Below are 12,129 nucleotides of genomic sequence, written 5' to 3'. Positions count from 1 at the left end.
AACCATAATGCAAATGAGACACTTGAAACAAATTCCGATGTGAGACACAGTTTCAATTCAGTTGGTATATCCAGACAATAAATATTTTTTGATGGTTGCTTGGCAGGAATAGAGTGCTGTTCGTGATTTAAGTGTGACTGGTAATGAGTTCCATACGTCAGGACCATGATGTCTAATTGATTTATGCGCTAACAAAGATCTAGGATTATTGAGATGAAAGTCGGATGAGCGGCGTGTGGGGTAAGAATGGATATCAGTATTGTTGGCAAAGAATGATTCAAATGAAGATGGAAGTAGTTGTGTGACATGCTTAAACATAAAAATGGATGTTTGGAATGTATGGATATCCTCAACTTTGAGTGCTTTCTTGTCTTTGAAAATTGGAGTGGTATGGTCAAAATAGTTTGAATGGGAGCATATTCTAATTGCTTTCTTTTGTAATAAAACGAGTGCTTCGATCTTGGTTTTGCAGCAGTTCCCCCAATGTTGGAAGAATTCAGATGCGGAAGAATAAAAGCATTATATAACACAAAAAGAGACTTTGCAGATAACAGATCTTTCAATCTATAATATAACTATATTTTTAGATATCAAACTTAATACATTATCAACGTGATCATGCCATTTCATATTGGCGTTAATAATTACGCCCAAAAGATTAACTGAAAATTTCCTAGCAAGAGATATACCATTAATCATAATATTGAGATTTACAGTTGGAGTATTAAAATTTTGAAAATAATACAATTAGTTTTGGCTATATTCAATGATAACTTGTTACATTCAAACCATAACTGAACTTTCGCTAACTCAGAATTCATTGTTCCAGCAGGTACATCGATATCTTTATGTGAATATAATATATTTGTGTCATCCGCAAAGAGAATGAAAGTCAATTTTGGAGAAGAACGAACAATATCGTTGATGTATAGAATAAACAAAAGGGGCCTAATATTAAGCCCTGTGGGACTTCACATTTCAAATTCATTTTTTTTTTTCAGACTAGTGTCCGAGCATCTTATACCCCCTTTGAGTATCTCTGGTGAGAGCCAGGACCGAGCCAAGTCGTAAAAGTTTGAGTTTATGAAAGGCAAAAAAAGAAGATGAGAATCTTTTAAAAAATAATAACAATAATTTAAATTAAATTTAAGACGAGTGGGAGGGGGGGAGGTGTTTATGTTACCAAGGTACAACATTTTGGAATGACCTATACCAGTCAAAATTAGGAAGAAAGCATTAAGGTCAAGTTTTCGTGAAGCTGTCGTAGAATTTTTAACAGAAAGTACCTGCTCATGAGATATTGTTGACATAATACTGTGTTTATCCTTTAGATGTAGATACTTTCTGTTTTTGTAACAAATAGACATCGTGTATGATATACTTATATTACAATTATCAATAGGTCTATATTCATCATGTAATGAATCGTTTATTTCATCATTTTCCTTTTTAATAGCACTAGCATATCTTACTGAGAACTATTAACAGTAACCGCGGTAACATATTACTGCACAATTAAAAAAATAATGATAAAAATACTTCGTAACTGCCTAAGGGTGGGATTTCACGGAGCACGCGAACGATTTGCGAAAGACGCGAATGACAAAATCCAACATTCGGAAAAGTTTTTCTCCGAATGTTTTCCGACAATGAAGCCGAAAACTATTCTTGCGCAATTTGTGCGAAGTTTCCACGACGTATGTGCGAATGTCGTGAGTATCATTGCTAAAGTACAGCATGTTACGTACACGAAGAACACGCGACGGAAATGCGAACAACAAAAAATTTTCAATAATCATGGGAAAAAATGTACCCAAGGAGAGGTGGAAGCTGTCTTGAGTTGAATTTTTTTATTTCCTCTATTTCTCCTTTCTTTTTCTCTCATTTTTCTATTGTGTGCTTGCCTACATTTTTTTTCCTAGGACGTATCTCCACTAGTAAAGCATATTTCTTTTTTTTTGCAGTTCCTCCAACACATAATCTCTATACTTCAAATGAAATTCTACATGCTTTAGATTGATTTTAACTGTATTCTGCGATTTTTTTTTTGTATATCAAACATGTCTTTCTCTTTGCTAGTCTTTAATTTCTTTTGTTATTATAGTTGTTAATAATTGTTTGATGTTTAGGTGTATGCTACGATTTTTATTTGTAGAAAACGTATAGGTCATACATCCCCCAAACGTGCGCTAAACGTTCGCGAGAATGTCTCAAAAGTTACGCGAACAGTTTGCGATTACGTCGTAAAATGATCGGAAAAACTTCGCAGATTTCGCGTAACATACGCGAGACATTCTCCAAAGTTTCGAAGTCTGTTTGGGGTTTCACGAACATTTTGCGAACATCGCGCCTGTCTTGCGAAGGTCTTGCGCATATGACGAGGCTTTAAAGACACTTTCGAGAACAATTCACGAGCAAATCACGACCAAGTGTGCGGAAAAGGTTCGCAGAAAATTTCAAACTTTTTTGAAATTCTCGCCGAAGTAAAAACGACATTCCCGAACAATTGACGACGCTTCCGAACCCTCACGTTCGTTTGGCGATCTTTTGCAGACCAAAATGCGAATGCTGGATTTTGCCATTCGCGTCCTTCGCAAATCGTTCGCGTGCTCCGTGAAATCCCACCCTAAACTACAAGGGGCCAGATTCGATTAGCATTCATGCTTCTGGTTCCTTATTATCATTGCTTTTTTCCATGTGACTGTATACTTGTAAACATGTACAATGATTATGATATTGCACTGGATAATAAATACAAATTCATTCATTCGTTCATTCATTCATTCATTCATTCATTCATTCATTCATTCAAAGTAGCTCAGCTTTGGGCTATTTTGGCGCTGCTGGGCACAAACCCTTTTCGACCGTAAAAGAGTCTGTGCCAAAGCACTCTCCTGTACCAGCTACAGCACACGGCCTATTAGTCCGGGAGCCAGCGGGGGTCAGCCTAGCTGAAAAGGTTACCAATTTTTATGTATATAGCAATTTAGTACATATGCCCCTAAGTATGGAAATGCACGTCTGGCTGGTCATCGGTGGTGGGTGTGGCCAGGAGGGCCAAAAAAAGGACCCCTCAAAATTGGGCTAGCCTAGCTGGAAAAGTAACCCCATGAAAACAATTGGAACTTGTTCGTTACACTTACAGGATAAATGAATGACCATTGCCAGACGTTTTAAGTGGTGGGGGGTAGCCGTCAGACGCTCTTAAAGGCCCAACTCCAGCTAGGCTAGCCTAGCTGAAAAAGTAACCTCATGAAAACCACTGGAACTTGTTCGTTACACTTACAGGATAAATGAATGACCATTGCCAGACGTTTTAAGTGGTGGGGGGTAGCCGCCAGACGCCCTTAAAGACCCAAATTTTTCCAGCTAGGCTAGCCTAGCTGAAAAGTAACCTAATGAAACCCACTTGAACTTGTTCGTTACACTTACAGGATAAATGAATGACCATTGCCAGACGTTTTAAGTGGTGGGGGGTAGCCGCCAGACGCCCTTAAAGACCCAAATTTTTCCAGCTAGGCTAGCCTAGCTGAAAAAGTAACCTAATGAAACCCACTGGAACTTGTTCTTTACACTTACAGGATAAATGAATGACCATTGCCAGACGTTTTAAGTGGTGGGGGGTAGCCGCCAGACGCCCTTAAAGACCCAAATTTTTCCAGCTAGGCTAGCCTAGCTGAAAAAGTAACCTAATGAAACCCACTGGAACTTGTTCGTTACACTTACAGGATAAATGCATGACCATTGCCAGACGTTTTAAGTGGTGGGGGGTAGCCGCCAGACGCCCTTAAAGATCCAACTTTTTCCAGCTAGGCTAGCCTAGCTGAAAATATAACCTAATGAAACCCACTGGAACTTGTTATTTACACGTACAGGAATTATGCATGGCCGTTGCCAGATGTTTTAAGAAGTGGGGGGGGGGGGGGGGGTAGCCGCCAGATGCCCTCAAAGACCCAATTTTACCAGCTAGACTATAGCCCTGGCTGGAAAAGTAACCTCCTGAAACCCACTGGAACTTGTTCTATGTTTGTATCTCACCTGATAAACACTGTCGACATAGTATTCTGGTGTTCTTTCAATAACTTTCCACACTTTTGAGCTATATGACCACCATATTCACTCCTCAGATCATCTCCAAAATGATTGCTGTCAAGTGTTAATATTGGTGAAGTCCGACTACGTCAACAGTCAAAAAGTCAATGAACTAGGCCTATGCCATTGGAAAATCTCTGTAATCACAAAGTCGATACGTGGACGAGACATCACTTCGCTTTTGCCTTGTTAGATGGTGAATATTTGTAAGCTTCCGTTTCTAATTCGTACAGCACCAGCATACATGTCTGAGAATAGCGGTAAAGAAGATTAGAGTCTTTGGCAACAAGTGCAAAATTAGATTCTGTGCCTTATTTGCTAAACAAACGTGGTAGGAGGACAACGACCTGTTAGGCAATATGGCGGACCAATAGCTCTATATTATTAGTGTTATAGAATAAATGACAATGATGTAGTTCTGAAGCATACTCTTCATTAGATACTTTTGCAATGACTCAATGTATACTTTTAATCGAACTAAATATATCCATGACTTGCTCATGAATTACGGCAGAACGATTCGGTGAGGAAAGTTTTCTGTCATGTCATTACGGAAGAAGTGAACTTGTCAATATTTTGCTATTTGTTCCATAATTATTTCTGAAGTGTTAAAGGTATTTTCCTAAAACATTTTTTCTTTTATATGATACCTACGTTGCATCCAAATGCCTATTCGTTGAAAAAATGCGGGCCATGTATTCAAAGGTCAAAGATCATAGGTTAATGGAAGTAGGGCATACATTGTACAACATTTCACTAATTTTTTTTTTTTTTTTTTTGGGGGGGGGGGGGGCATGATTCAAAGTGTCCTAAAACCTTGTATGATACATGTACAGTGTATTTAGTTTTGTAGTCACGACTCTTGCTATGTATGATGCCAAACTCTTCCCGCTCATACAAATGCAGCCGTTTCAGGGAATTAATTATGATGATTGGTAATGCTGAAGTGGTTCATAACATTCCATTGATGCTATGTATAGAATAGAAAGTGAATTTGACAATGGTATATGATATCCGCAATTTACTCTTTGACAGGTTCTATCATCCGATTAATAATGTATAAATTGAATATACAGTAGTCCCCTATTCAGTAACTACAGGTTAAGTTAGATAAGCTGCATTCATTTTGCAAGCGACCATGGCGTTATAGCCAAAGATGATTGAATTCTGTAAATCTCTGTGTGCCTGCACAGGATTGGAAAACGAAACAACTTTCTGTGTATAGAACTACGAAACAGAAACTGGTGCATGCATTATTCTCAGTCACTTTGTTATGCATAATGATGGTTTGCTCATTGCAGTTCCGGAATCTCAGCTCGAGGGACTCGAATTGATCCCAAATCAGTCGGCATGCGTGTATCACCCAAAACAATATCTGAACACAATTATAACTGCAGTCCTCCATAGTCTGTATTGGTTGCCGATAAGGGCTGGTATCAAGTTTGATTTTCATATTATTTACAGTACCTTGTATTTAAATGTTTTCATCGAAATGCCCGTATACGATATGCGTATCTCAGTTAACTCTTTAAACCATAGTTGTAATCTACGTGCCAAGAATCTCATGTTTTCAATAAGCGTGAACTCCAAGACATGTCGAGATAAGGACTTTAAGACAAAAACGGTTTGGCATCGTCATTATAAAACGAATTCCCCTTTTACAAGACACGTTTTAGATTTTAGACAGAAATATGGATTCGTTTGAATGCATACAAACAGCTTCTTAAATCCTCTTACATTTTGTTTTTAAGATATGGTGTATACTTTCGAAGTGTAAGAAGCATGCTCTTGTTTTAGAGGCTTTGAGTACTGGTAAGAAGCATATGTTATTCTTATAGATTATGTGAATAAGTACGCATTCAAGAACGTTTTGAATAAAACGTATCCAGACAACTGCATATCATATTTTCACCTCTTCCTTCATGCAGATGTATACTCTTGCCGAGAAGGTTAACTGTTTGATAGATATAGTGCTCACCTTATTGAAAAGGTAATTGGGTAAATTTTTGGTTTCAGTATATTATTCTAACACAACTAAGTTAAATTTTACATTAACATTTTCACAACTCACAAATTCCACACGCACACATATTTCATGATTCACAAGATCCAAGTTACACTAATCCTATTTACTTTGCAGAGTGCAACAACAACATAAGTTATATACTGAGCAAATAGGCTTACATCAGTTCGCACTATTCTAGGTTTAGAGTAGTTAAGGAACTAAATCGTACCCGATTATGTGATGCTAAGTTGCACCTTGAGATGATGGGCAATATTGCCCCTATAAAGGAGCAGGCAGTGACACTGACTTGCAGAGCTACCAAGTCTCACGCATTCTGAGTGAGACTCAAGCACTTAGGGGTCGTCTCACGATCTCACGCATGCCACCCATTTTTCTCACGCATCGGGCAAAGTCTGCAATTTGGGCCCATAATAAGGAGCTTAGCTCAAATTGAAGGTATATTTTCCTTTTGTCTTTCAAAATAAGTAAAAACTAGTCACTTAAGTATGCACCTGATCGCACCATTAAGAGCTAAAAATTGAAAAAGCTCCCTACCGCGGGAGGCGCCACGGGGGGGGGGGGGGGGGGGGGAGGACCCCTCCCACACCCTCGCTCGCGCGCACATTCGCTCTCCGAGATGCCGAGTCATGAAAATCTCACTCATAATTTTTTTTCGAACTTGGCATCTCTGGACTTGCTCCTTTAAAGGAGCCATTTTGCAGCAGTCATGGAGCAAGCACCACATAGGTGCAACATCATACCAATAAGGCACAAGATTGCACCCTCAAGAGAGGGTACATTCTTGCATCCTTCGGGCATAAAGTTGCGCCTAAAGGTACGAGGTTGCGCCTTTTTCAAGGGGGCAAAGTTGCTCCCGAGGGTGTAACTTTCACCCTTTCTTGCGGGTACAAAGTAGCACCCAAAGTTCCAAGATTGCACCCTCAAAACAAGGCACAATCTTGGAACTTTGGGTGTTTCTTTGCACCCTCACGAAAGGATGTAAAGTTGCACCAAGATGTAAATTTCGTTACGAGAAGGCAATAATGATTTCATGTAAAACATGTTAAGGAAAGTTGATAGTTTGGTTATTTTATCATTACTCATCTTCGTCTTCTCAACAAGATGATACACATGAGCTCATTTGCTATAGAAGTTGAAGGATGTTTAATTGCTGGTAGCCACGTAGGGGCTTTTGTTATAACATTTTGCATCTTAATCCCTCGAAACTAAGTACATGCAGTATTAGTTTATAGATAACATAAAATTTTTGTTGTTGCTGTGAGCTTATTCACATGAATTTTAGACATGTTTCTCATATGTTTCTGTCATATGCTTTACTGAAGAACAGCAAATGTTGAGTTTATTGGCAAGAGAGGTTGATCATTACTTTATATTTAAGTTCATTGAAGTGCCGGAGCATAAACTTGTTTTGAAACATTAGTATCCAAAACCCTCCAAACCAAAAACGTGCAATACTAGACACGACAGGAATTCCTTGTTGTTGTGAGTTATGTTTCTTAAAAACACTGATTTTTTTCTGCTTTTGCAATGTACTATGTTCAAAAACACTCTTGAACAATTTTCAGATTTCGTTTCTTTCTTAAGAGAAGAAAACGGTGAGGTCATGTAAAACATGTTCCTATAAGTTTTATTTCGTTAATAATTTTTCTTTACCCATCTCCTCAACCGTAAGGTGATACGGTACCTAAAAAGTCATAGGCCAAAGGTTTTGAGCTTTACTTCCCCTTTTTAAAGTAAATTTAAGAGCTGGGGCATTATTTTTAAAAAGTTGGCATTTTAAGCTATGTACACCGAGGACGAGTCTTACTGAATGGATTTCTTGTTGCAGTAGAATTGTATTTTTTATGAGCTTGATGGAGCATTAGACAATTGTATATAGTGTTTGCAAAAACTGTTAATGTATTCCCTTTTGCTACTGTCCAAAGAGTTCATTTGCCAAGTTTTGATTGTCTTTTGTTTTAATCATCAGGGGTTTGTTTTATCATGGTCATAGAGGAAAGAAACTTAATTATTAAAAAAAAAAGCCTTCATATAAGAAGAGATACTGTAGGACACAATTTCATCAAAAGTTGTGATTTTCAACATTTCCAAAATGCAATTGATGAATATTTCTCCCCAGGGCACAGAAAGAAAGTAGTTTTTGGTCTTGTTTTTTTTTAACGTATGTTATAATACCCGCGGGCTTACGCCCATCCCACCAATTTCCATCCGGATACTGTACCCGGCCGTGTTTTTTGTTTTTTGTTTTTCATTTTTGTTTTACACTGCAAAGAAAATGAGAACACTGATGTTTGAGAAAAATCCCGACATGTTTGATTGGGCAATTCTTTTTTTATGTCTATTATTCTTTCCAAATAAGTTTTTTGGTTATCACTGAGGACAAATACAGATACCCTATTTCTTCTACCAAAACCACAGCACTGTATATTCTCATATATTATTCTACAGTATTTCGTCTCAACACTTGCCCTATTGATATTTCAAAGCATGTTTCCCTGTGCGCTCAAGAAACTCCCCCATTAAAGGAGACCTCCGGGTGATTCTCGGATTTTTACATTTGTACAACTATGAATTACTTATACTGAGGACAGAGTTTCAGAATTTTTGATAATTGGGATGAAGAATAAGAATATTTTCAAAAAATAGAACAAATTGCAATGAACAAGGATGATGACATGGGAGAGTCACCATAAGAATGCATGAGTCGGGGCTCAAGGAAGCAGAACAAAAGAATAAGGCAATGCATAGATTATAGACAGGTGAACTCGCAAGCAAGCGGTATTGTTATGGAATTACACTGCTATCATTTCTGAAATATGTGAACCTTATAGGTGGTAAAATTGGGTCTTTGAGAGCGTCTGGGGGCTACGCCCCACCACTTAAAGCGTCTGACAACGGTCATGCATTTATTCTGTAAGTGTAAGAACAAGTTCCAGTGGGTTTCATGGGGTTACTTTCCTAATTTTCAGCTAGGCTAGCCTAGCTGGTAAGAGTTTGGTCTTTGGGGAGTCTGGCGGCTATTGTCTGGCAACAATCATTCAATTATCCTTTGAGTGTATCACAAGAACAAGTTCCAGTGGGTTTCAGGAGGTTATTTTTCCAGCTATATATAGGCTAGTCTAGCTGGTAAAATTGGGTCTTTGAGGGCGTTTGGCGGCTGCCCCCCCCCCCCCCCCCCACCATTTAAAACGTCTGGCAACGGTCATGCATATATCCTGTAAGTGAAGAGTTTGTTTGCAAAAACCGATAAGTCCATTTTTGAAGATTTTGAAGTACGGTCTCTGTCATAAAGTACAAAATAATCCCTTTTAAATGATATATTGGTCACTACATAAAGGTACATTTTTAAAGTTATGGTCAAAAGAAGCAAAAAAATTCTGATTATTCTCTTTATTTTTCTGGACCTTTAATCGCAAATATCTCCATTTGGCAGATATGGACTTATCGGTTTTTGCAAACAAACTCTTCAAGTGTAAAGAACAAGTTCCAGTGGGTTTCACAAGGTTACTAATTTGTTCAGCTAGGCAAGCCTAGCTGGAAAAAGTTTGGTCTTTAAGGGCGTCTGGCGGCTACCCCCCACCACTTAAAACGTCTGGCAATGGTCATTCATTTATCCTGTAAGTGTAACGAACAAGTTCAAGTGGGCTTCATGAGGTTACTTTTTCAGCTAGGCTAGCCTAGCTGGAAATATTTGGGTCTTTAAGGGCGTCTGGCGGCTACCCCCCACCACTTAAAACGTCTGGCAATGGTCATTCATTTATCCTGTAAGTGTAACGAACAAGCTCCAGTGGTTTTCATGAGGTTGCTTTTTCAGCTAGGCTAGCCTAGCTGGAATTGGGCCTTTAAGAGCGTCTGGCGGCTACCCCCCACCACTTAAAACGTCTGGCAATGGTCATTCATTTATCCTGTAAGTGTAACGAACAAGTTCCAGTTGTTTTCATGGGGTTACTTTTCCAGCTAGGCTAGCCTAATTTTGGGGGGTCCTTTTTGTGGCCCTCCTGGCCACACCCACCACTGATGACCAGCCAGACGTGCATTTCCATACTCAGGGGCATATGTACTAAATTGCTATACACATAAAAATTGGTAACCTTTTCAGCTAGGCTGACCCCCGCTGGCTCCCGGACTATATGAGACAGTGCCCGAGGTGAATGTAGTCTTTTTAGCGCAGACTCCATTACGAGTGACTAGGGTTTTTATGCCTGCAAACTAAGACCGATCGTGGCGCAGCCACGAGACCTTTTTTTAACCTGACGTAAATTTCTTATTTTGAACCTTGTTTCTCGTTAATTCTGCTGCCAAAAAGGTAGCGTATGGAAGGCCATATGTTGCAAAAGTCGGGGAGACCACTGATCAGTGGTTTTAAACCACTGATCAGGGGTTTTAAAAAACTGATCAGAGGTTTTTCTTTGCTCGTGCAAAGTAAAAACTACTGATCAGAGGTTTCCAACTCTGCACGAGCAAAGCAAAACCCCTGATCAGTAGTTTTAACTCTGCACGCACAGCTCGAAACCACTGATCAGAGGTTTCAATTAGGCAGGGCGGACACAAAATGCTCGTTGTCAAATGTCTCGCCAACAGTGCTAAGTTTTCTTTTTGCATACTCTACCAAGGGAGGTGTCTTCTACCTCCCTGTTCGTATTACATTATTGTACAATATCTTGGTTGGTCATCATTGGCGAATCTGTCCACCACTGAAAAGTGCCCCACTGTCTCGAACATTGACAATTCTTCGCACGTGCAGGGTAACAACTACTGATCAGTGGTTTCGAGCTGTGCGTGCAAAGATAAAACTACTGATCAGTGGTTTCGAGCTGCGCGTGCAGAGTTAAAACTACTGATCAGTGGTTTCGAGCTGTGTGTGCAGAGTTAAAACTACTGATCAGAGGTTTAAAACTACTGATCAGTGGTTTCGAGTTGTGCGTGCAGAGTTAAAACTACTGATCAGGGGTTTGGGGCTGTGCGTGCAGAGTTAAAACTACTGATCAGTGGTTTCGAGCTGTGCGTGCAGAGTTAAAACTACTGATCAGGGGTTTGGGGCTGTGCGTGCAGAGTTAAAACTACTGATCAGTAGTTTCGAGATGTGCGTGCAGAGTTAAAACTACTGATCAGGGGTTTCGAGCTGTGCGTGCAGAGTTGAAACTACTGATCAGAGGTTTTGCTTAGCTCGTGCAAAGTTAGAAAACTGTGATCAGTAGTTTTTACTTTGCACGAGCAAAGAAAAACCTCTGATCAGTGGTTTAAAACCCCTGATCAGTGGTTTCCCCGACTTTTGCAACATATGGCGTTCCATACTAGCGGCCAATCAGCGACTTATTGCTTGCATTGACGTCGTATACTATGCATGTCAGCGGCTTGCTCATCCGTATCAAGAAAGCAATGCATGCGTGCGGTAGCTCTCTACATTGCCAATATTGACATGTGATTCATTAGCATACCAAGGCGAATTGACTCATGAGTAGGTTCCTGCATGAATAATCCATGCTATATAGCGTACGTTGCGAAGTAGCAGGGGGAAAAAAAAGAGGTTTGAAAAGGCCTAGTGGCTACGCCACTCGGTCTCGCTTTCACCCGTTCCTCGCAGTGCTCGATGGCGAGTACACGAGCCTGACGTGCGTAACGGGTGCCCACACGTCACGTTACGTTACGTTATGTTACGCCACGTGAGGGTTCGTGATACTATGCCAAGCTGGTACAGTCAAAGCGTGAAGTTACGTTACCTTTATGGGCGCGCATTACGCCGAGTCAGGCTAGCGTACGTATCATATAGGCATTTTGAAGCACTAGACGTGTCCTGACACTGTGAACCGTTTGGCTTGCCATATCGCGTTCACTTATTTCCTCGAAGTTAGTCTCTTTTTTTCAGCTACGAGGCCTTGTCTAAAGGCTAGGCCCTTCACTCTCCTCTTTCCAAGGGTCTTCTTTCGCTGAACATTTCTTTCAAGGACTACATACACTTAAAGGTACAGTATAGGGAGCAGTGATTTTTTAAATCTTCGAGTTATCACATC

This window comes from Diadema antillarum, unplaced genomic scaffold (genome assembly GCF_040938485.1).
Source record: "Diadema antillarum isolate AM-2024a unplaced genomic scaffold, OU_Dant_1.0 scf00000165, whole genome shotgun sequence".
NCBI lineage: Eukaryota > Metazoa > Echinodermata > Echinoidea > Diadematoida > Diadematidae > Diadema > Diadema antillarum.
The sequence above is the reverse complement of the archived record's forward strand: the minus strand, read 5'-3'. Positions refer to the sequence as shown.